The 24734-nt window shown below is 40.3% G+C and overlaps 1 long non-coding RNA gene across 1 annotated transcript; it reads right to left on the bottom strand.

Moving 5' to 3' along the window:
- Nucleotides 1-462: 462 nt before the first annotated feature.
- Nucleotides 463-9206, bottom strand: LOC121066836. The gene is made up of 3 exons (XR_005817983.1): nt 8539-9206; nt 1212-1295; nt 463-1122 (listed from the first exon to the last, which is right to left on the bottom strand). It is a non-coding gene; the product is annotated as an uncharacterized LOC121066836 (long non-coding RNA).
- Between the last annotated feature and the right edge of the window lie 15528 nt (nt 9207-24734).

Consider the following 24734-nt stretch of genomic DNA (forward strand, 5'->3'; position numbering starts at 1 on the left):
GTTTAGATAGAAAGTGCAATGGGGCTTACTGAAAACACTAAGGATTATCTGTAGCTTAACAATTTAATAGAAATGATAAATATTAACTGAAATTATTAACATACCCTTTACCTTCTCATTTTTTATAATTTAGTCAACAAGCTAGTAAAAGTGTTATTTGTGCTTTGAGACATTACTTTTTAGAGTCTTAACTGAAGATTTCATTGATGTGAGTATTTGTATTTGTTCAAACTTGTCATCTCCGGTAAGATCTGACTTTAAGTTAATGGAGGGTTCCTGTCTGAATTAGATCAAGCCTGGGAAAACAAAGCAGAAGGAAACTGTGATGGTGTACAGTGATGAAGAGGTCAAATCTGCACATTTATTCCTCTTAAAAAACTACTAGGGATGTTTTTGCACTCCCTCCTTATGAAACACTCCTTCCATCACTCGTAGTGAGCTGGGGCTGGGCTGTGACCCTCTCAGTGAAGACTGCAGGGGGAAATGCCAGAGAAGCAGAGCTGATAGCGTGAGGGGTAGGTGATGGGCACGGTAGTGCCCATCCAGTATCCAGAGCTGCGGAGGGAGTCACTGCACCATTAGCAGTGCTTTAAGACACCAACCAGACAATGAAGGGAAAAAAAAAAAAAAAAGAAAAAATCAGATTTGACTCAAAGATCCTTATGAACTTAAAAATGTTCAAATCATGTTTCTCCTTAGGTGCTGTTACATATTTGTGTTGGAAAACAACATAACCTAGAACACCTAGTAAATAGGTTTTATTTATGCCATTACTGTGGCATAAGAACTTACTTTTAAAAAGCTATTCAAATTCACCTCTCCTGAACATTGACCTGTTTTCAGAAAGCCTTCTGTTGTTGAAATCATGCAATTGTTGGTTAGGAAAGAAGATAAAACAGACTCATCGATAATACAGTATTTAGTTGCACTTGACTAGTATGTAGGATGAAAAATGCTAATATTAAAAAAAGACTACAACATTTTATAGCAAATAAATTTACAAGTAAAAATCAAGCACGTTGATTTGGCAACAAGTACAAAGGCTTTGATCCCTGTTCCCTACTGATCCTGCCCTGTCCTCAGCTGGGCTTCATCAGCTGTTGAATACATTGTGCACCATAACTACGGAGTGAAATACAAACATGCTCTCACAAGCCTGGAGATTAAAAAGCTGGATCCAAACAAAAGGCCTTCAGTGTTACAGAGCTCACCTTCAGAGATTCCAGACCCAAACCGAGGGCAATGTCCTTGCACAAGCAGATGCACACCTCAGGCGTTTGTGAAGGGTCAGTCACCTTGCAAGGGAGCAGACACACTGCTCAGGATACCAAGTAGGAAGCTGCTCCAAATCCATGCATGCAGCTGCTTGCAACCAGTGATACGGAAACTTAAAATTTCAGTCCTCATTAACACTCAATTTTCTCTGTAGTAATAGTATCACCATCGCAGGGTACATTGAAATATTTTGGGTTCCTACGTCAGTTACTGCTCTGAACTGAGCTAGGGAGCTGCCAGTGCTGACTTATGCCCATGCTGAAGCTGACGGAGAAACGTATCAAGCTCTGTTGATGATAGACAGTTCTATAATTAATACCTGCTGCTAAAATAAAGCAATGTGAACCTGACTTTGCCATCCCCCAGACACGAGGCCAGGATACTGGAAAACAGTCCGTGTCAGACCGTAAAACAGACAACTCGCTTCCTTTGCGAATCAAACAGAACAGCCTGATTCAGAGACTGGCAATAGCCAGAAGACAAGTAGAAAGTTTTTGCAAAAAAAAGTTTGCTTTATAAATTGTGCATAAGGTCCCTAGATACCATGGTACTGTGTATTATAAATGCATGAGATCCATTAAGAGAGATGGGGAGGGGGAAAAAACCTGACGGATCAGGTTTATATTACTGAAAGCCCTAAAGATTTATTCTGCCTTGCAAAAGAGTATGAAGATTTTATCCTTAGAGAAAGGCTACTTATCCTCCAGGAAGGAAATGGCAGAAGAAAAAAAGGAAAGCCAGGAGGAAAAGAAATACTAACAGTTGGGCCTGATCCAGAGCTGTGGCCAGGGGAACAGGCTTTGCAGACCTAGAGCTACAGAGAGGCTTCAGGGCTGGTCAGTTTTGTCTCTCGCAGCTGTAGCCTGTCTGTAGTATTACACCCTGACCTACAAACCCCGGCACCTGTATCCAGCCTGCCTGCCAAGCCTGTGCCTGACCCATACCAGCTCCCAAACCCTGCTGGGGAAGCTATCAGCTCGCCACAGCCCAGCCTTGTCATGGCCCAGCCTTACACACCGACAGGACAGGTTTCATTTCTGGGTTCGTGTCCTGGCACTGTTTAATTTACTGCTATAGAGAAGGTTTCTTAAAAAAAAAAAAAAAATCAGTGCCTGAAACCAGTTATCACTATACAGCAACAGCTGGCCTAGCTAGTGGGGTTTGTGTAGTACAAGGGCAACAGTGGCTGACCCATACCTTCAGGCACATTCACACAGCAGTGTCTGCACGAAATGCCTGCTGCAGCAGCAAGGAACCTTCCTGTTTTCTGCCATCACTGGTGAGGAAGGTGGCTTGCTCCATTTAAGCCAGGCCTCTGGCTCATTTTTACTCTTGGGCTCCACATGCTTCTCTAGATAAGGAATCAGAATCAGTAAGGTTGGAAAAGACCTCCAAGATCATCAGGTCCAACCACCCCCCTACTACCAATGTCACCCACTAAACCACATCCCTAAGCGCCAGGTCCAACCTTTCCTTGAACACCCCCAGGGACGGTGACACCACCACCTCTCTGGGAAGCCAATTCCAATGCCTAACCACCCTTTCTGAGAGAAACGTCTCCTAATTTCCAACCCGAACCTCCCCTGAATGGTGCTACCTTCCCTGCTGAGTTCAAGGCAGGTCTCTAATACCTAAGATTCCTCAGAGAAGCAAATTCACTGAAGGCCTAGCACGTTCTGACAAGAGGTTTTATGAACATAGAGCGAATGCAGCGCTGGCCTACACGCATGAGGTACGTGAACTACGGCCCCATTGAAAGCCGGGCGGGAAGCGGCACAGGACGTCCAGCAAGTGCCCTGCATCCTGTTTGTCTCACGCCCAGACGTACAGAAGACGGCTTGACTTAGGGCAGGAAGTGAAATAATATTTTGTAGCGTCTGCTTGTTTGGCATAGGTGGTTAAAAACAGCATAGCTAAGATAACTATCAGGAAGGATTCCAATGACTGACGTATCATCTACCTCATCTCAAGTACAGAAAATGCACAATGGGGTGAACTCCTGTGTGGACAAGGCAGAACAGACAGGTTCCACCCAGAGACAGAAGGAAGCAGACCAGCCTGGTCCTGACGCACAAAAAAGTGTGCACACACACCAGAATTAGCCGATGGAGACTTGTAACACATGCGGAGTATTCAGGCACCTTCAGTTCTGGGTAAGCAAACTGTCCTGCTGGGGATGCTAGACAAACTTAGCAAGTGGGGTGCTCCTGAGAACCTCCTCTAAAGTTTCTAGTTCCATTTCATAATGTGCAGCATTGAGATGTTTTATGGAGTTTTGGTGGGTTTTGTTTGATTTTATAAAAACAACAATAAAAACATGTCTCAATAGCTAGACCTTAGTACTTGTCTGGAATTCATTGCTGAGCAGCAGGTGCCCTGTGGCTCTTCTGAGAAAAAATAAATAATGAATTGATGGCAATTGGGAAATTGCCATGTACAATTGCACAGTAAAGAACTGCCACCAAAAAGTTAGCAGGTCTCACTTGCACTTACCCTGGAGAGAAGGTTTATTAGTCATTGCATGATGCTAGATATTAATTTGCAGCTGGGCAGCATTACTGTAGTTCATTTTCTGACTCTTTCCCCAGCTCCTCACCAACTAACCTTAACAGGGAGTTAAGCTGCTGGTCCTGCCAGAGCCTGTTGCAGGTACTTGAATTAAAGAGATATGGGACAGATTCGTGGACAGCAGCTGCACTGAGGGCTCTGAAATACCAAGCTGGTAACCCAAGGCCAGGACTCCTCTTGTGGTCAGTTCAGGTTCTCCTCCCTCTGAAAAGCCTGCAGCCCTCTGGTCTACCCAGGGAGCCATGTGCCTCATGGCTGGCAGAGCATGGGGGCATTATCAGCCATCTGCTGGAGCATAACAGAGTCTTTAAGATTCATCCGTAAAACAGAACTGTAAACTGTGAAATGACTTTCATTTTTGGGTCCACGTCAGACTTTAAGATAGTCACTGTGTGACCGCCAATGCTCACAACTGTGTCAGTGTGCTGAGTCAACCTACAACATCAAAACTGAAATACACAAAATATCACTTTGGCGAGGGAACTCATTCCACGTTCACTCTCTCTTCTTTTCTAGTTATAGTCACTGCTCCTTAAATTTCTAGAGATCTTGGATGGTTTCTGCTATGTTAGTTACAGTTTTGATGTCTTTAGGATTTATGAGGCACTCAGCTTTAGACCGCAAAAGGGAAATAAGTCAGAACTGGTCACAAAGCTGTCAGTTCACAGCCCATTCCAACTCGTCCATCCGTCACTTTTCATATATTTATCCTGTTGTCTTCTCCACCACAGAAGATCTTGGTTGGAGTGCTTAGCTCGGCTACAGCTCCTCTTTCAAGCCATTAGGCTTACCCCAAAAACCCACACAGATCGAGAAGTGAAGGGAATGGTAACACTAGCGGGTGTGGAACATCCTCCGAACTGACCTGTAGCGTGTGGAAGCACCCCACCACTCTCAGGGGTGTGTGGTCATCCTGCACCAGAACACGTCAGGAGAGCCACACTGGTACTTCCACCAAACACGTATCCCACAGCCCAGGCCATCGGTTTATTTTACCAAAAAGCCATTCCAAATGGCAGCTGTAACATACTTTAAAACTGTGGATTTTAGGAGATAAGTAGCAGGACACAGCTAGCACTTCACTTCATCATTCCACCACTGAAGTAAATGCACCTCTGCTGGGCTTTCCTCCATGTGCAGAAGCAGCACCTTTCTCTACCAGAGCTGTTTGCCAGCCTCAGACGCATTGCAGAGTGGGTCTGGGTGGAAAGGAGCTGCCCACCAAGCTCACCATGGAAGGAGGGCCAGGCCAGGGCCTCTGCCTGCTCCTGGTGTGTGGTGTGAAGGTGCGGTGCTGCCCCATCCCAGGGCTTCAAGTCACAGACGTGTGAGGAAAGCAAGGCACCCAGACAGGCTCCCAGGCCCCAGGCCAAGCAGAACACCACTCATGGAGTACTGGGAAGTGCCGAAAGCCCAGTCACAGGCAGGTGAGCAGCTCGAAACTGGGATCTGTGAAGCCTGTTCTGGAGCCAAACATTTCAGTTAGCTTCTGGAGCCCTGTTTCACCATTAAAATGGCATTTTAAAAGCATGCTGAGGGAAATAGAAGGAGAAGAGGACAAGGGACACAGCAGCACTGCTGGCAGTAAGGCAGCTGACAGGTGCAGGGGTAGCAGGCAGAGCGGTTTGCTGTGAAGGGGCACCACATTCACATCCCTGCTGTAGCACCAGGGCTTACACCTCATCTCTCCTGAGCCCCGAGGCCTGAACTCTGCCAGTGCCTGCAGCTGTCAAAGGAGTTTCTGTCCTCCTTATGCTGCTGCTGTGTCTGGCTGGAAGCCCTCAGTCCGCAGGGGGCTGCGTACCAAACCACCCAGCCCAGTGTTACGAGCTCCTCTGGGCCCAAGGGTTTCCTCCTGGAAAACCTGATCTCGTGGCTCTATCAGACAAGATCTCCAAACACGTGCTCTAGACACGAGCTGGTAAGAGAGGAAAGAGGTTGCCATTTGACTAGACGACTGGCTCAAATGCTCACTAAGGGTGCTGGAAATCTGGCCTCACCTGCCAGAACTCTGGTTACTTCAGCACAGTGTTTAAAGCTGTTTGGAATGAGGTTTCCCCACTCTGGACAGCACACAGCATCTTTCCCCAAGCCAGCCCATCCCAAAGTGAAATACCGAGCTGAGGCGTGGAGCAGATGTTCCACCAAGGACTTCTCTGACACCTGGGGGTGGTGACATTCATTCTCACTGAGCAGTAGCAGGCAGCAAACTGTGACCTCCCACACCATGGGTAAATCTCTCTCAATGCCAAGTTTGGGGTCAGAAGGAAAACGCCTGCCTCCTTGCCAAGCACCTGTTGATTTATTAGGGCAAGGGTGTTTAAGGCTCCAGAAGTAACTTGCCTTTTTGTAGAACAAATCCCATCTGGTACATCCTCATGGTGTATGCAGGAAAACAGCAGCGAGTATTTATTTACCAGCCTTCATCTCAGGAAACCATGCATGAATGCAAACACAGGAAGCTGTGTTTTAAATGTCAAAGTATGCAGTAAAAGCTTCGTGTCAACTACATTTCTCCAAACTAGAAAAATACCAACAGTTTCAATAATAACATAATGTAAGAAGAAATTAAATTACTTTTCTTTCCCTTTTCTTTTTGTTTCTTTCATAATGGACAATCTCCTGAAGTCAAGCATCCATACAGTAAAATATTTTTCATCAGGGCATTTTGCACATCAGGAAGAACTCATAATTTTATTCTGTGTTGATATTTGCATATTCATTTAGTCAAATCAATTTCTCCTCATGATTAAGAATGCTATACAACTGATATTCTTCTTCCCTGTAGTGTGACACAGCATGTGACTCACAGCTTGACTTCATAAGGACACTCATGAATGCTAAAGCACAATAACTGCAGGAAAGCATACTGTGTTCCTGTATGCTCAGGCTAGAAGAAAATAGCTGTAGTGCTCCGTAACCTGGCTTTCTTCAGGGGGCTGGATGCTGTCTTTGATCTGAGAAAAAGATTTGCAAGAAAATATCAGGGAAACTCTCTCCATTTGTAACTCTATGAGTCTGAGGCACGTTGAAGGAGATGAGATCATCACACCTAAAATGCATCCATTTCCTATAAAGGGGACACAGACCCTGAAGACCAATTTAGGCTTTTTGCGCTTTTGATTTAAAAGCATTGAATTTACTTTAGAAACTAAACTAAACCTATACTCAGTGAGTTGCTCCAGAAATGCACAACCATCCCTGTGGGTTTTTTCCCCACGGGTAGCCAGAAATGAGCCCTATGTTTCATCAAACATTTAGAGAGGCATCACATGCCCAGCTGCTGTATTCCTGCATTTGAAACTTTCTGCCACCTAACCTAGACTTTTCAAACTTGCTATAATTGAAAAGTAAGCCCCTGGCAAATATAAGATTTTAATATTATGTCACCTGAGATGTCCAGTGAAGAAGACTTTTTTTTTCTTTAGAAATTGAACTTGAAAAAAAGATAACTACTGAAGCAACCACTGGAGTTACTGAAAGCCTTAGCAAAACAGGATTCAAGTGTTGAACACAGGCTTAGACCTTAAGAACTGCTTTCATCTGTGAGAGCACGCAATGCATTCGTCACTTGTATCTATGCACTTTCCCTGAATGTTAGCTGTCCGTGTTTCTCCACTTCATAAGAAATTTTATTTCTTATTCAGATCAATGTTTCTAATTCTACAATGATACATAGCACAAGGTAATGTCATTATATTACAAGACAGTTTAATTTGCAAGTTCATTTCTTGCCAAGAGCAGGGCAGCAGAGTTCCTAATTCTAAATAAAACCTGTTTTATGCCAAATATCCTTGCCAAAGCCCTCTAATGAGCTGGCACAGAATGGTTTCACAGGAACATCCTACAGTCAGCCATGCTTTCCAGGCATTTCTGGTACCTTATGACAACTCTATTTTTTATTATCTTTTTATTATTATTTTTTTTGTAATGTGGTTGTCATTTTGTTCTACTGTTTTCCAAGAAGTGAGCAGGAGAATTTCCTCTCAACCACCACACACATTTAAAAAAAAAAAAAAGCAAAAAAAAAAAAAGCAGGTCACTTCAGTGCTTCAGCTCTGTCATGTCTGGAAATATTAAACATTACTATTAAATATTTATAGCGAAGCAGTTCTGTCGCTGATAGAGAAAGCGGTCAGTGTTAGAGTCTGAATCACAAATATCAGCAGTAGACCTCTCATTCATACACAGAAAATAATAAAACAGTGTGGGATTCAATTGCTTCGTGCTCTCAGGAATCACAGCACAGACTTTGTTCAGCCCTAACTTGTCCACGTGAGGATCTGAGGATATGTGAAGGCCTCTCTTGAAAAATGTGTTCCTCTTTGGAGGAATCAAAAAATTAGTTCGAAGTACTGCCTTTACTATACTAATTTCTTCATCATGGCCAAATTACAAACTAGCCTCTTACAAACTCCCATTAGAGAAAGCTTTCCTTAAGCAATTAATAAGCTACAAAAGAAATCCCAGTACATATCCCTATTATCCAGCACACACGACACTTTCCTTCAGTATTAAACCTTACTGATTGAGGGCTTTAACATTACAGATGGAGCATTTAAAATACTCCATACTAGTTACATTATTTAATATGCTTCATACTATATCACCATCCACAAGCGTTGATAGCCAAGTACAGCAAAATATTGAAAAGCAAAGGGAAAAAAGAGAAGGAACCCAAAGGGTAACACTTACCTACTTATTGTAGAGCTTATGAAGGTCCAGTTAGTACTGTGCCACAGGAAGAAGTGAGTACACAGAATAGCTGTGGGGTACAAGACTACCAGCACCTCTCCGTGACCTCCCTCCTCTTGAGCTTGCCAGTCATTTCTAGGTCATTAGTAGCACATGTGTAACATACCTATATGGCCTTGTATTTGCTGCTCCTTACAGCCCCTGCTCTGCCAGTAAAACAGCTTTGCCAACAGCTCCAGCAAATTATAAACAAGGAGCCATGGGCCAGTATCCTGTAATGAATTTCCCTGGACACTCTGGCTGCAGCATAAAAATGTTTCAGGGCTCAAGAAGGGAGAAAAATGTTCCTCAGATCCGGGGTGACCTACCCTGCTTGAAGAACTTTGCTCTGAGCAATTTCATATCTCTAGAAACAAGCTGCTGGCAAAGCAGCACCCCAATACCAAACCCCTAACGCCAGCCTGCAGAAGCCAGTCACCAACACCACCCAGAAACTGCTGCCTCTACTCATCAGTTACCAGGTAGTTCTAAGCAGGTTGCTGTGCTTGTGCTCCACTGATACAAAGCCAACACAGCTGGTGCAGGTAGGAGGTGACCAGTTTTTAATAGGGTGGGAGTGATTAAAGAACCTTTCTCATTGCACTATGTGCCTTTCTTTGTTGATGGATTCAGTACTCCAAAGCGGGGTTTATCACAGTTATCTATGTGCCAACATTGAACTGTTGTGCTGTAAGGTATCAATTTCTTCTCACAGCTACTGCACTTGATACAGCTGATGGTCCTCCCGCTGGAGCCCCACCTTGTCTCCCCCAGCTCCCCTGATCAACAGAGCCCTCTCCTGAATGACTGCTGAATTACTGACTGATAAGCTGCAAGGCAAGGATGAAGTACGAATTTGGAAATCTGAAAGGTAAGTTGCCAGACTAGAGATTTCCATTTAAAAGTCTTTGAGGGGTAAGATTTTCTACTTCAAGACGTGGAGGTAGAAATTCTGACCAGCCAGAAAGATACAGGAAGAGTATTATGTGGCCTTTGATGAGGGCTGTCAAAGCAGCACTCCTGCTATGACAGGAGGGGACTATTTTTTTGTTATTAATAATTTAAAATAATTTCCACTTAAGCTGTGGCTGTGCTGCCTTTATGCTTTGTGGGATTTTGAATGACTAGCTTATGAATGGCTGGTGAGAATTTTAAGACCTATTTTGCGAATCTGTCATGAAACATATTGCTTATCTTTCTTTAATGAAATATAACACAAATGAAGCAGGATGACTGTTCTCTCAAATTTCGGAAGGAAGTTTTCACTCCTGTAATTTATTAAGCTCGTGGCTGTGATTTTCTTTTAATGGTTTGTTTAATATTGTATGAGCATCGCTATTAAATGTCATGAATGTTGCTATGAAACTTAATTAATATTGTAAAATATGGGGCCTGAACAATTAATGAAATGCAACATACAATTTCATGAAAACTGAGCATGTGTTGTCTTGGAGTCTTTTCAACATACAGTGTAATTCACTAAGATCTTAATTATTTTCTTTATACACTGGCACCTATATTTCATGGAAACATCAGGGAGTTTTTAAATACTTTAGATAGTTCTTAAAAAAACTGAATATGAAAACAGAAATTCTTTGGCTGAAAGTTGCTCATTAGTAGGACTTTTTTCAGTTACACAGATGCGATGTAAAACGCTTGTTCTTCTCAAAAAATAAGTAGAAGTTATTTTGCTGTAATGAAGTGCACCTAAGTGGGAAGTTTGTAAACTTAAAAACAGTAAGTCATTAAATTTTGATGCTTATAAAAATTATTGCTTGGATTTGTCAAAGTCTGAGAGATCACAAGTTTCCAATTTTACAATTTGCTGCCCACTCTGTTTCAGGTATCTTGAGGACCAAGATCTTGTGGGGGAGAGAGCCCTCAGCTGGGTATCCTGTGTCAGTAGGGCCTTCAAACCAAACCTTCAGTTCTTAATCTCAAATGCTATGACCTATGCAGAAAATAATCTGTGACAGGAAGAAAAAATAAAATAAAGGCCTTGTTTCAGTCTTCTTTCCAATAAAAAAACATTTGCCTGCTCTTCACAGAGCAGGAGGAATCCTCATTTATCTCTGTTTTCCTAAGTCTTGCTGATAGCGTGATTATCTTTGGTTATAAAAAGCTAACCCCTCATCTTTCCCTTTCCAACCCTGAGAGATCCTGTTCAGTCCCAAAAACCCTTGCTGTCAGACATCTTGAACTACTAGGTATTGTTCAAGCATGTTCTCCTCTGATTTTTCTCTTCTCATTCAGATTTGCAAGGAAGAAGGAAATAGTCCTTGATAGCACTAATGGATCAAGCTCCATTACTATGAAAGGCAGGAAGACAAAGATGAACTTCTTGTTTTGGTGTCTTAAAAGATACATTCCCCCACTCTCTTCAGTTGAGAGATTCTTGCCTCTTCCCTGGACTGCGGACAGTAAATGGTTCCCCTCCTTGTTCTTCCCAAGTCTGACACCCTGCAGTCAGGAGTACTCGCTGTATACTCCTGCAATGTATGGCCACTGGGCAGGTGGGCGATTTATTTATTTATTTATTGTTGTGGACTACTGACCGAGAAGAGCTATCAGCAGCAATCTTTCCCATCACCATAGCGGGGAAGGAAGAAGAGTTTTCAGAAGATGTTGGCCGGGAAATACTTGGGAAAGTCATGGAAGAAAGTTCATGCTAAGAATACCTTCAGGAAGTAAGCTACTAATTGTGCAGCGGTTTCCATTGGCAGACTGTATCTAAAAAAAAAAAAAAAAGGCATTAAAAAGTACAAATGTGCTTGTTTAAGGTAAGTGGGAACTCAGCACGACACAGGCAGATTGATTCCTCACAAAATGCTGTTGGCATGCAGAGGCGTAGCTTCATGTCCTGGAGCAGATGAGAAGGGACAGCTGTCTGGCAGTGTTACAGATGTACCTTTAGCATATCCTGAAGATAGGTACAAAGTTCATTTGATGGTTACAGTAATCCTTGTAGAGCTAGGCAATTAAATGCTTTATCACCATGGCATAATTCTGTGAGTCATCTGCCATAAGTATCATCTCAAAAACCGAGGGATAAAACTGAATCAACCTACTTTAACTGATGCCTTGTTTCTAGCCTGCTCCAGAAACTCATTTATTTTAAGGTTTTATTACTCAAATCTAGGGTGTGTGCACACTAAAAACACCGCCAAGGTAGACAAGTTGGTTGTTGATGCCAGAATTCTCTTGAACTTCTCTCTTGCCAGCTTTGTGAACCAGAAGCTGTCCTTAGCTTTATTGGCAGCCAAAAGAGGCTTCTGCTGGGTGCTCTCTGACAAAATTCCATCCAGCTTGTCAGACCATGAATATGATAAAAATATTGCTGAGGTCTGGGTTTTGGACAGTTTCCTAAGGAGATTACATATACAATACCCCCTTGTGTGCCTGCATATGTTCCCAGTAACTTTTGAACACAGTGGCCAATTTAAATCTTATTTTGCATCAAGGTGGAGATGCTAAAGATATTTGGTTCCTACAAGTTTCATGGAAGTAAGTAGAGAAGATGGAGAGGGACATCTCATTAGCGTGCATCCCTGTTCAATGAAAGGTACTCTCTACTGTACACAGGTGCGAATGCATCATGAATACCCATATTGCTGGAGCGTAAATCCCAGCTGGTATAATTAAATACCGGAGATTTCATATAGGAAATTCAAATCCACAGGTAACTCATTTCCTTTTTGAACTCATGAAACATTTTGGTTTTAATTTCTTTGGGTTTTCTACAATTTGCCTTTACCTCATTGTGTTAATAAAATATTGCTGGCTAGCCAGATACATCTTGGTTCAGTTAACCCTTTGAGGAATACTTCTTGAGCCCATCCTGAGCCTTTCCTTCCCCCTCAAAGTCAAGAACTGCCCCTCCTTGGCTGAAACATTCCTAGAGTACCACAGCCATATTCTGGTGATGATGATTTCAGGAATGTGCAAGTAATGCCCATAATTTTCTTCACAGCTGGATAACACCTGATGGCAAAAGGACTGCTTGTTCCTGGTGTGAAGCAAAACTGAAGGACTGCCATACTTTAAAGGTGTATTTTTGTCTGTACTGCATCAATAAGCAGTGAACTTAAAGCACCTTCAAAAGAGAGTGAGGAACAAACACTGTCTTGGCAGTCAGTGCACTCTAATTATTGCATTGTTATTGCAGCTGCTTTCATGAGCAGCAGCTAAGCTAAATGCAAAATAATACCCCTGTGAAGATGCACCTTCAGTTTTGGAGTTGTCATCTCATTGAAGCTGCTGCAGTGCCACAGGAAAATAGCTATTTTAAAATGATGAATGGATCTTCTGAACATTTATTTGCTGTACCCTGTTCTTGAACTGTTTTGTAAAGTAGTCTTCAAGGCATTTTTTTTAAGGCCATTAACGGTATCCACTGAAATGGCTCAGCCAAAACAAAATGGATACCCTCAAATATGGAATTACAGGGAATTTTCCCAGAATGGGTAACGTAGCATGACAGCTCAAACTTTGGTGAGCACAGAACAAGTTCTGTATCTCAGCGGCAGGTCCCTGCCTCCTGCCCCCAGCTGGCTGCCTGCTTTTGTGCCGAGCACCTGCAGAGGAAGCAGGAAGCTGGGGCCTGCCAGCATTATTACTTAACGGCAAAACAAAAAGTGGCTGGCAAAAGTTGAAGGTTGCTTTGTGGTGTCCAATGCCCTCCTCAGCTTGCTCGAGATGGGGTCTTGGACAAGGTGACTGAGGAAGTTAGAGGGTGAGAAGTTCTCTTGGCGCCTAGCACAGAGGTCTTATCTCAGATGTTGCGGAAGGACTGGAATTGCAAGATCCTGGTACACAGTCAGAGGTAACAGCCCTCTTTCCCGTTTAAACTCGGTTTCTCCTACTTCTCCATTTCCCTCCTCACCCAGAACATCCCCCCTAATATTGCCCCAAAGCTTCACCTTTTCCCATAATTTGCCTTTTTCTCCTTTGCAACCCCAAGATTTCCTTCCCCCGTTTTTTGTCTTGTAGTGTCTGCTCCTGACAAACACTCACACTTCATTTCTGTCCTGAAATTGGTGAATTGTAACCTGTAAAGCAGTTAATTTAATATTTCCTTTAAGGTTAGAAAAAGGAAAAGAAAGAAAAAGAAAGAAAAAAAAAAAAAAAGAAAAATAAAACTGCCACAGAAATAAAGAAATAGATTTCCTCCATCAGGCATTTCTAAATACCACAGTGATTTCTGTCAACAACAAGCATGAAATTTACATAGACTGGATGGCATTGCAGTTCTGCAGCCATGTTATGTCCCCACCAGAACCATTCTTATATGGCAATTTCACAAGACCATATTTTATTGGCCCAGAAGATCCCCTACAGTTTCCCTAAAGAGAGAATTTAGCTCTCCGTGCAAAGCCCTCAAAGGTGCAGTAGGTGCTCTGCCAAGCCTAGCATAACTGCTCAGTAACTAAGGACATTTGAGGAATAAGTAGATTCATGATTTGCAGGTCATGTCTTCACAAAAGAAGACATTCTTGCTGGCACTCAAAATGTGCTGTTTTATGAAATGGAAAATGAATTTCAAGACTGTTGCCTGAATTTGGGTCACAAGTGCTATTCCACTTCACCACAGGACATGCCAGATTTCAAGGTAAACTTGAGTACATGTATATAATGTAGACTTCCCAAATGAGTCAACCTGTACAGGGCAACACCAAAGTCACCACTGTAGTATCTTTCCCATATGAAACTAAAGGCTGTAATTCATTCAGTGCACAGAGATTAACTAAGAATTCCTGTTGTGGTGCCTTCACATGCTGTTTATTTGTCCTCTCTCTTGGAAAATCCTACACCCTACCTCAGGTGTGCCTCTGCTCTTCATGTAACAGATGCTAAAATGCCAAAGATTTGCAGTAGTCTTGGATTACCAGTGGTTGTGTGACATACTCATCTGAGGCTGCAATAAAAATGGAAGAAGCAGGACAGAAAACTAGGTACTTGAGAGTTTCTATAACTGTCCCAAGTAACAACGACCTCAGTTAGAAGAGTAAAGCAAATGATAGGACATAAGTCCCAAAACTTCCAGGTCCCTTCCTGCTTCACTAAAATACATGGCACTGATTTCGGAAGTACTTTACATTGCTCACAAAGGCTGTCGCGAGACACAATAGACAGCGCTGCTGTTAATTTCAGCACAAACCAGTGCCTCGTGTGTCTGATTGAAAGCAGGAACAGGACTGTGGCAATTCCTCTCCATTGCAATGGCAAACTGGATTATACTGACCAAAGGGGTACAAGCATTTAAAAGACTTCTTCTTGTAAAGGTAGCACTGTGTATTGAGAGCAATTTTGCTTGACTTCATAGTAGTCTGCATGTCCTTTTTGTTTATGGGTACAACAATTCACTACACAGTGAAGTAAATAACACTCAGTCACAGATTTTTCTGGAGTATACACCACTGCCTGTTAAAGCTGATAAGGTAAACTGCACTGCTATTAAAGCATCGATACCTTGGATTAAAATGTTTTTAGTAATTGCACTGAGTCAAAGGTGTTCCTGAGCACATTAGTCACAAGGGGTCTCAGTCTCTCCCTGCCATCTCAGAATAACTGGGATTTTGTTGCTCTCTTCTGTCTGTATTTTTAGTGTTTTGTTTTTTTTTTCTACCATTTGTATCCCCTCCATGACCCTTTAAACAGACACCTTTCCTGTAAGGACAGCTGTATGTACTTGAGAGTCAAGCAAGTCTCCTGTTACAGCTATACAGAGCACCTAAGCTGAAGCAGTTTTGCTTTGAAGAAGAAAGAAATACTATACTATTCATTAGTATTCCTTTAAATGCTGCTTCTTCATCACAAATGTAATCAGTATTTCTTAATTAAAAAAAAAAAAAAAGGATCTGCAGAATCTCTGAAAACTAGGCCACATGTTTTTTTAGTGACTAAGTTTAAAGAATGCAAATACCATCAATTCAGCTTAAAATAGCCATGAAATTTTACATTCTGATACTACACAAGCCTAGCACATACTTACTGTCTTAAGGCCATCTTCTCTGGATGCATTTTTTGAAATTGGCCTGACTCAGGATTCTGTCCAAAATAGCTGTGATAGTTTAAAACTTCCCAGCCCTAGCTCTGAGCCCCCCACTGGCACAGGTGAAGCTGAGTCAGAGGGACATGTGCTTCAGCACGAGAGATCCTGGGAGGATGCTGAAGTGTCAACTGACACTTGTGAAAAGGCAGCAAAGCTTCCTTCTGGCTGCGATTCCCCACACCTCCAAAAGATTCAGGCCTTCCTCTATCTGATCTCACCAAATCAGCCTATGATGCACAAAAAGGTAAAATAAAAATAATAATAAAAAAAAAAATCATGTGTACCTCTTTATTTTACTGACTGACGTTAAAATTAGTCAGCCATTTTGGTTTTATCCATTCTGTACTGAATAGAGTTATTTTATCTACAGCAGACTTCAGACGTTGTTTCAATATGCTAAGATAAGAAATCTGCATGTTATGAACTTTTTGTTATATTTGTGATCCTAGGATTATCCTTTTTGTTTTCTGGAGTTTTTTAAACCAGATCTGGTATGCTACAGGACAGGAAGTTGGAAACTAGACTGTCTCCTTATGAGACAACCAGTAGCTGGAAAGGTTGTGCAGGAAGTTAGGCTGGGAAATTGGTTCTCCTTATATTGTCCATAGAGATATACATAAGGAAAGCAACAGAGCTGAGGGAATGAAAACAACTGTAAGATCTGCATTTTATACCTTCAGGTGAGACATTTAAAGGACATGATTTTCTCAGGTGCAAGAAACATCTTGATTGTCAGGAGTCCAGGTCTGGATCAGATCTCCAGAAACACCCAAGAGGAGATTAACTGCAGAAATTCTACTATTTTGCATAGCTCTGGATGCAGTAAGAATACAAAATAATTCCTTAGAAATCTCTCTGTTAAACTCACCTTTCTTATTTCTGCAGAAAGCTCCAGTGTAGCTGTTTCCTAGGTACCTAACTATCAGAGAGGAAACTGTAAATCCCAGGTGAATGTGGGGAGAACTTAAAGGACAGTAATCCTTCAGCACCAGGAAAGCTCACCATTTTTTGCTGAATAGGCCTGGATACCAGGTGTGTGCACGACATGCTCTGGGGAGCCCAGGCCTGTAAATACAAGTTTCCAGGTTAAGCTGTGGGGGACAAGACAGCAAACATTAGCAAACCGACGTACTGGCACACAAATCCTTTCATGGACCTAGGGTAAGCCAGGGTTTCAGGCTGTGAATTCTGCTTCATAGTGCCCCAAACCCAAATGCTGTAGGATCACTTTTATTTGCTTTGTTTTCACCTTTTTATTTTCCTTGGGAGGGTCCACATACTGATTGCTGTAATAAAGTTGTCTGAAACACTTTGTATACCAAGATGTTTGATTCTGGTATAGTAACATTATGTCTCATCCCCAGTCTTACCATTCTGGAAACTGATCCTTTTTAGAATCCCAGCCTTTAGTCTGCAAGTTACAAAGACCTGACTCAAACAGCAGAGACCAGTTCTTCCTGTATTACACTTGGGTTTGGTACTGTTTGTGTATTCCAGCGCAAATGGGTTTTCTATATGTTCAGGGAGCAGAGTACAAATCCTTGATGTAAGAATCTCAATCTGAACAAATCAACAGGAAATCAGAGGAGATTTTATTACAGGTTAAACAGGGCATACTACAGGAGGCATGGTTAAAAAGTTTTTAGATGGATCTTAGAAGCTGGCAAGATGCAGAAGTCTTGTAACTAAACTGAGAGACATTAGACTGCTTGGCAGACCAGCACATGTAAGTTGTCATATTATCTGTGAAGAATAATATGAATAATAAGAATTACAAGAATAATATGAATGATAAGAATAACAAGAAACTAGTGTCCCAGTGAACCAGGGCAGTAAAGCTGCCAGTAAAGGGGCACAGTGCAAAGCCACATAATCAGGTGTGGGGACCAAGACCTGCAGAGTTAATGCAATGCTTCTCTTTGAAGCAATTAACTTTGCCGAAAAGGTTTGGCTTTACAGTGTTATGCAATTGCACAAAATGCACAAAGCTATCCAGCTGGACGAATGCTTCCTCCTACTGCTGTCTATATATTCCCAGACTGGAAGTTGCATACAGGTACTAGCTGGCCCAAGACTTGCATGTGCTTTGTTTTCATAAATAATGAGCTTAGCTTCACCTCAAGAGCTCTGGAAACTTCTTAGGCTAATAAATCTGTTAAACAGGCTCTGAACCAAACTGCAGTCCTGGGTTTCCTGGGCACTGCAGCTATCTGACGATGTCGAGAATCAGGTCATATATTCAGTAGCTTATCTTTAGATAACCATAGCTAAACGAAATCCCCAAAACCTTGGCATTAATGTCATACCATTAAAAGATAAAAGGAACTTCAGCTTAAATTATAAATGCCTTTTGAGAATGTTTTTTGAAATACAATATTATAATGCTATGGCAGGTTGGATTAAAGCCTGAGATTTAAAAAAATAAATATTAAAAAATCATTTACTATGAAGTTATACTGCTGTTAAAAAAAAAAAAAAGTAAAAAAAGCAGCTAATACTTGAAAGGGATTGATGTGGTATAATAGGACTTATAATTTTTGAAGCAAAAGCATGACAAACAGAACTATGCCAAAATTCAATTTAATCTGTTTCTTTCCACCCCTCCTCCCCCAATATGGGGTTGCAACACAAACAAAACTAGTACAAGTCTTACATTGAGGAGAAGAATTGTGCAGATGGTTTCTAAGCTGTGCTTAAAAGACAACAGAAGTGTTTTAGCGTGGATGTGAGGGACATGAAAGCATGGCTGGAGAAGCCATTCCCCCAGGAGAGCAAAGGCACAGGAGAACCCTCTGCAGCAAGAGCAGGGAAAGCACAGAAAGAGGTCACAGGTCCTCAAGACTTACAAAGAGCAACTGTCCCTGCAGGATCCAAAACAGGTGCAGAGGCAGCCAGAACAGTTATCTGAACAATCTGCAGTGAGAAATTTAAAATCAAATACTAAAATGCTATAATAAAGGCTCTTTTAGCAAGCTGAAATGAGCACTAAGCATGTGAAAGGTTGACAAGAAAAATATGAAGGGTCTTAATTTGTATGGCCTTGGTAAGTCTGTTCCCTTTACGTTACTTGTCTTACAAAGGAACAGAGGATCGCCTCCAGATTTTGCATTTTGGCCATAATTATGCCAGGTAAAACAACATATGTGCAATCATGCCTGGATAAAAATAGTGAGATGGTTTTCTTGTTCAGTATCATTGTAGATCAATGCGCTATCACAGGGACTTAAATGCAGAAATAATGCATTTTTTTCTGGTTGATATCTTTCATTCTGTACGGGAAAGTGAAATTAGTAAAGATTCTATTAAAAAAAAATCTAAATATGCTAATAATGCCACTCAGAGAAATGACCTAAAATGAGTAAAATTTATGATGCATTTAAGAGACCAGTTTTCCAAGACTGTTCCTCCCCAGCTTCCCCAAATTTTATAAGAATAAAAAGCATTCAGTGCCTCACTAGAAAGATATGCCCCACAATGTATAAGCTGGGAATGCAATACTATAAAGCACTAGCACCTCCCAGAGGATGCTGACTGCTTACAGCTCAGTGGCATCCCAAATAATCTTTTCTCTCAGCTAGTTGTCTTATTTTTGGGTCTCAAATGCTGATACACCTATGAAGTAAGATGCTAAATATCTTGCAAATACTACACAGCAAGTCCTCAGCTGAAGTTCTCAGCAGTCACACTGCCTTCAGTCATAGCCAGTAAATAATCTTCTGGTGACAGAAATCTTCCCGTTCCAGGAACAAGACCTAAGAGCTGCTGAAAGCTGGGGCATTCGACTCAGTTTGGAATCAGGGACATGAAACAGGACAGCTTCATTTTCTAAATGGAAAAATGTTTTGAAATAAATTTTAGATAGAAAAGGACTCCAGACGTATAGGCTTTATATTTAATGGCAACACAAACTTCTTGAAATATTAGTATGTCTCATTTAACAGAAATACTCATTTAACAGAAATTTTCAGTTTTGATTAGACTGCTTAATTAGTAGTAGTACCTACTACTTCATTAGTGGTAGGATCTGCAGGCTGAGGCTGCAGTACTGGCTTATAATACATTAGAGCAGTGCTCTCTCAAGGAATGGACAGAACAGAAGGGTGCTGAAATGCATCTTCATCACACAGCAGCACGGGGATACCTTTGTTTGATCTACAGGCTATCATCCATTTTCATGAAACCTGCTTCACTCTCCATTGAGATTACAAGAGAAAGAGTCTGGTTTCAGTAGCAGCTAGATGTGGTCTCTGTTGTCTACAGAACCATCATTGCCATGGGTAAGATAAAAGAAGCACCAATTAAATTATTAGACTTGCATATTTTATAAGCAAAATTATAACGGAAGACTTCCAGCCCTGCAAAAATCAAGGGAAGGAACAGATTCCAAATCTCTGAACAAAAATTTTTCCCAAATAAAAACAGAGGATATTGCCTGGGAAAAATAAATAAATAAATAAATAAATAAATAGATAGATATACACACACACACATAATGAAAAAGTAGTTAACCTAGAATAAGGGAATATTTTAAAAATAGAAGCATTTTAATTGGTTCTTTAATTAAACAGTTTGTACTGAATCATAATAAAGAAATATAATTTATGCATCAATGTCTTAAATGTAGATCAAATAAAAATAATGCAAAAGAGACTTTATGCATTCTTCCATTGTATTATACTTATGATAAAATTTTGCAAGCTGTATAGTACAATATTATTTTGAAAATTCATTACACAAAGGCTGTTGTGAAATACTTCAAAGTGATTTGAGACAAACACAATCTTTTTTTGATATGTTAGTGAAAAAGATACTGTACAGAGGGAAACTTGCAATGGTGATAAATTTTCACTGAAGTGGTTTTGGCTTCCTCAGGAATTAATAAATACTGGCACTGACACACAGATAGCCTTGACACCAAGAGCTGTGACATAGTTCAGATTAATCTTTAGCAAAGATGACCTGTATGAGTGCAATGCTCAACATGCAATTCTACTTTTTCATTTTAAGTCTACTGTTGACTACTCTGAAAAGTGCAACTGTCTGAAGTTTTACATGGATGCAAAGTTTTTGTAAACAACTACATCAGACAGACAGATTACTGCTGAACTCAACAAAGGCAAAGCACAAGGTTCCACTAAGGACAACGATCCTTCTTGAACTATTTGATAAATAACTCTGGCTTAAGTCAGGAAACCTGGTCTCTCGATACAGGGACACATGTTTCCAATTCCAACTCTGCAAAGTACTGAGAGACTTCAGATGAACTTTTGATTTTCCATGTCACTTCAGTTGTAGTTACTTCTACAGGCCACAAAATTCAGACCTACTTTTGCAAATTTCTGAACGCATTGGAAGTAAACTTCTCAAATGTGGAAAGAAGTAAGCTTGTTAAATTGCATTTCAAACTGAAATGTGACTAAGCATAAAATAATCTCAGTCTAGGAGTAAAACTGATACATACTACTAGAGGAAACCTGTTTTGTTTTCTTGGTAATGGCAGGATTGAACAGTAAAATGTAATCATTTATAATCCTACAATGAAGTTTAATTCCACAATATTAAAAAAATATTCTCTAGATAATCCATGCCAAGAATCCATGAACGGGTTCTCTAAAAATGTTTCATCTTACTTCAGATGTCAACTTATTCTGTTCTTAGTCTATGTAATCTTACAGATGTCAATTTATTCTGTTCTTAGTCTATGTAATCAGATGGATCTAACTGAAAATACAGTTGATGAGTTTCATGGAGTATTACCTAACCCTGAGCCATGGAGCATTTTCTATGGTGAGTTAAGAAAGGCTCTCTGTTAGTTGATGACACTTCCAAAAAATCAAGTCTATTAACCTTCAAATAAATACTTTGAAAAATAGCTTGCAAAGACACCAAAAAAAGGCTATCAATTTAATTCTTAATTCAATTTAATTCTTTACCATTATTTAAAAAAAACAAAACAAAACAAAACTTTCACAATTAAAACAAAACATTCTTATTCAAATAAAATGTTCCTATTCCCACAGCCATTGATTTAAATAGAAAAAAGACAGCAAGACTGTAATACTAGGTGTATGTATGCTGAAAGGTTAAATTCAGAACAGGTTTCCCAAACTTGAAGTTAGGTAGAGGAATCAAATTGTCTAATGACAATTAATAAAGTCACATTTAGCTCAATGGAAAAAAAAAATCAAGCTTATAAATAGCCCCAAAGCTCATGTGTGCAAGACAAACCACTGCAGCATGTAGGTACCTCCAACATGCTTCTTCAGTGCCAAAGTCCAAAATTTAGGTTCTAAAACCCTTGTTCAGCTGTTGCCTAAGTTGGTAGGCATTTAACTCCAGTTTAATAGAAGGATTTGGGTGTCAAGAGTGGAATTTAGGTCAAAAGCAAGTCCAAAATTTCATTTATATTAGTGAGTCTACAGAAGCAGTATGATTTCAAATGAAATGGGCTTTAACCCACATAATTTAATCAGTTGACTCATAATGGTATCTATCACAGTAAGATATGCATTTAAACAGTTTTTACATATAAAAATCTTGACCTCTAATCTGTTTGTAACTGGCTGCAAAAGCCAGAGTGAGCTCCTGAGGGTTCTGTCCTGTCCAGGTTGTCTTAAAGATCCCTGATCACATCACTGGTTAGAAACTCAAGGTTTTCCTGGTTCAAATTGAGCTTAATTGAAGAGAAATGAGAAAGCCTATCCATGGTGTAAATACAGATTAAAGAATGTATTTGGTAAGATACAAAAATATGGAATTGGTGAGGGAGAATCTGCCTTCCAATTAATAATGTCATTTTTCTATAAAGCTTTATTAATTGTCACATTTTTCCTCCTTTAACTATATATTAATCAAGTCCTGTATCAGCATCTCTCATTTTGCCTTGGACGAGTGTCAGAGAAATCTTGATTTCTTTATAGAATATTTCAACTGATAAAGTAATTAAAATACGTTACTTAGACTTATAAACCTTGGTTCGCTTATACCCACAGGCTACCAGAGCTACAGTAACACTATTACTAGAGAACCCCTTCTCAACAAAGGAAGGAAGAAATAAAATTTTAAAAAGGCAAAAAATAATGATTCAAAATATATTGTCATCTTTAGAGAATACAAAGTCATAGAGTCAGAAACATGAAGAGAACTTGGTCAAGTTGAGACTATGCTGTAAGATTTTGAAAGAAAAAGCCTGAATAAAGACAGCAAGAAATGCTCTAAATTCTCATGGGGGTAGCCGCGGGAGGGAGAATACAGAACTTTAGAACTGACACAACAGAATCTCATCTGCATTTCAGGGTTGCACATTGCAACTGCACAGTTGTTGCATTGAACAACACAGTGGCTTCGCTGTGATTTTTCAGTGGAAAGAGAGAAGAGTTTATATTTGGAAAATAGGTATAAAGCCTTGAAGCATATTCAGGAGAGCTGAAAAAAATACACAGATTCAAGCATTTTGTGCTAACCAAAACTGAGGTCTTATGGAAGAACCATACTCCAAAAATATGTTATTTGAGTAAACAGATACAGACTCATCTGCCTATGACTCTTCCATTGAATATTATACCTAGTCACTAATTCTGTGCTGAGATCAACAGTTCTTGCCTAAAAAATAGAATGGAGCAATAAAGTAAGGATATTCTTCTTCTGGGTTGTTTTGGTCTTTTGCACCAACATAGTCTTAGTTAATATCCACACTTATAGTACAGGGGCATCTGGAGAAGCCACATGTACTACAGCAAACCTAAACTGTCGTGACTGATGTTTATGTCTAATCAGCCCCACAGATGTGACAGGGTAATTCTGCCGAGTTGTTTACTCTCAGCACTCTGAGTCATACAAGGTGTCAATTATACTGAAGTTAACAAGAAAATATTTAATTTACTAACTGCAAGATCATACAATGAATCAGCCTCTGAAGAAACAGGATTAGTTTAAGAAAACAACAAACAATAATTGCCTGTAATTTTTAGACGGCCACTGTAACAATATAAAATCTAGTTCAGTCTTATTTTCTACATGCAAGTCAGAGTATTTAAATTCATGAATAATGGATAGCTCTCATGATGTCTTGTTCCTTCTGTAATAAGAAAAGACAAGCATTTTGCAAATATAACATCTTAAAAACAGTCTCTTGTCAAATAGGCATTGTTATCTATTTCCCTGTTGTTAATGTAATTGACAAAATACTTGATACTACTGATTATGCTTTTTCTTGTAAACCATTTATTTTACGGGCTTAAACAGCTGTGTTTTTGCCTCTATGAATCTGTGATTTCGTTATGAAGTTGTAACCATGCTGTGAAAGAGCAATAGGCAAAGTCTTAGGCATACTACCTACCAGCTGGTAAACAACATTTATTAGCAATAAAGGTATAATTCAATCAACATTGGTACATTTCTAAAAAAGCTAGAAGGTTAATTTTCCTCTCCGCTCCTCCTCCTCAAGTAGTTGAACCCACATGAAATGAACAGACATTTAATTTGGTAATCTAAACGTAGATGTTCTTGATTTATATGGAGTCTCTTCATAGAGTTGCAAATATCTGTCACTGTTGACACTTCTAGGTCTGACCCTGGGACACATTGAGTCAATTCAGCACTCTGCAAAATTTCTTTCAGGACCCATTGTATCTGATAAAAAATTAGACCACAAGCTAATTCAAACCTAATAGCTCCGAGATTAGAGAAAACAAGGTTACAATTAAAGCGTAAGACTTGCTCATTCCTACATTACACAATTTCTGCAAATGAAACCCAACTAACTTCTAAGACAATGAAGCAATTACAATAAAGCAGTGAATTCTGGCTAAGGATTTTTGTCTGGAAACATAAAGTTATTTGCCACTAAAGGTACTTCAAAGTTTCCAAGTTAAAACAAGATGAATTCTACAGTGTTACAGCCACTGAATGAAAAACTCTGTTCTGAAAAATGCCACTTTCAGTTCAGTGAGGTCTTGGGGACCAAGCCAACAGAAACATCACACAGTTCAACAAGAAGAGCCAAGTTCAGCACCTGGGGCAGAAATACTCGGATGCATTGGGACAGATGGGAACCAACTGGCTGAAGAGTAACCCTGCTGAAAAGCTCCTGGGCTTGTCATGGTGG

The sequence above is a fragment of the Cygnus olor genome, chromosome 1 (assembly GCF_009769625.2).
Source record: "Cygnus olor isolate bCygOlo1 chromosome 1, bCygOlo1.pri.v2, whole genome shotgun sequence".
In the NCBI taxonomy this organism is placed as follows: Eukaryota; Metazoa; Chordata; class Aves; order Anseriformes; family Anatidae; genus Cygnus; species Cygnus olor.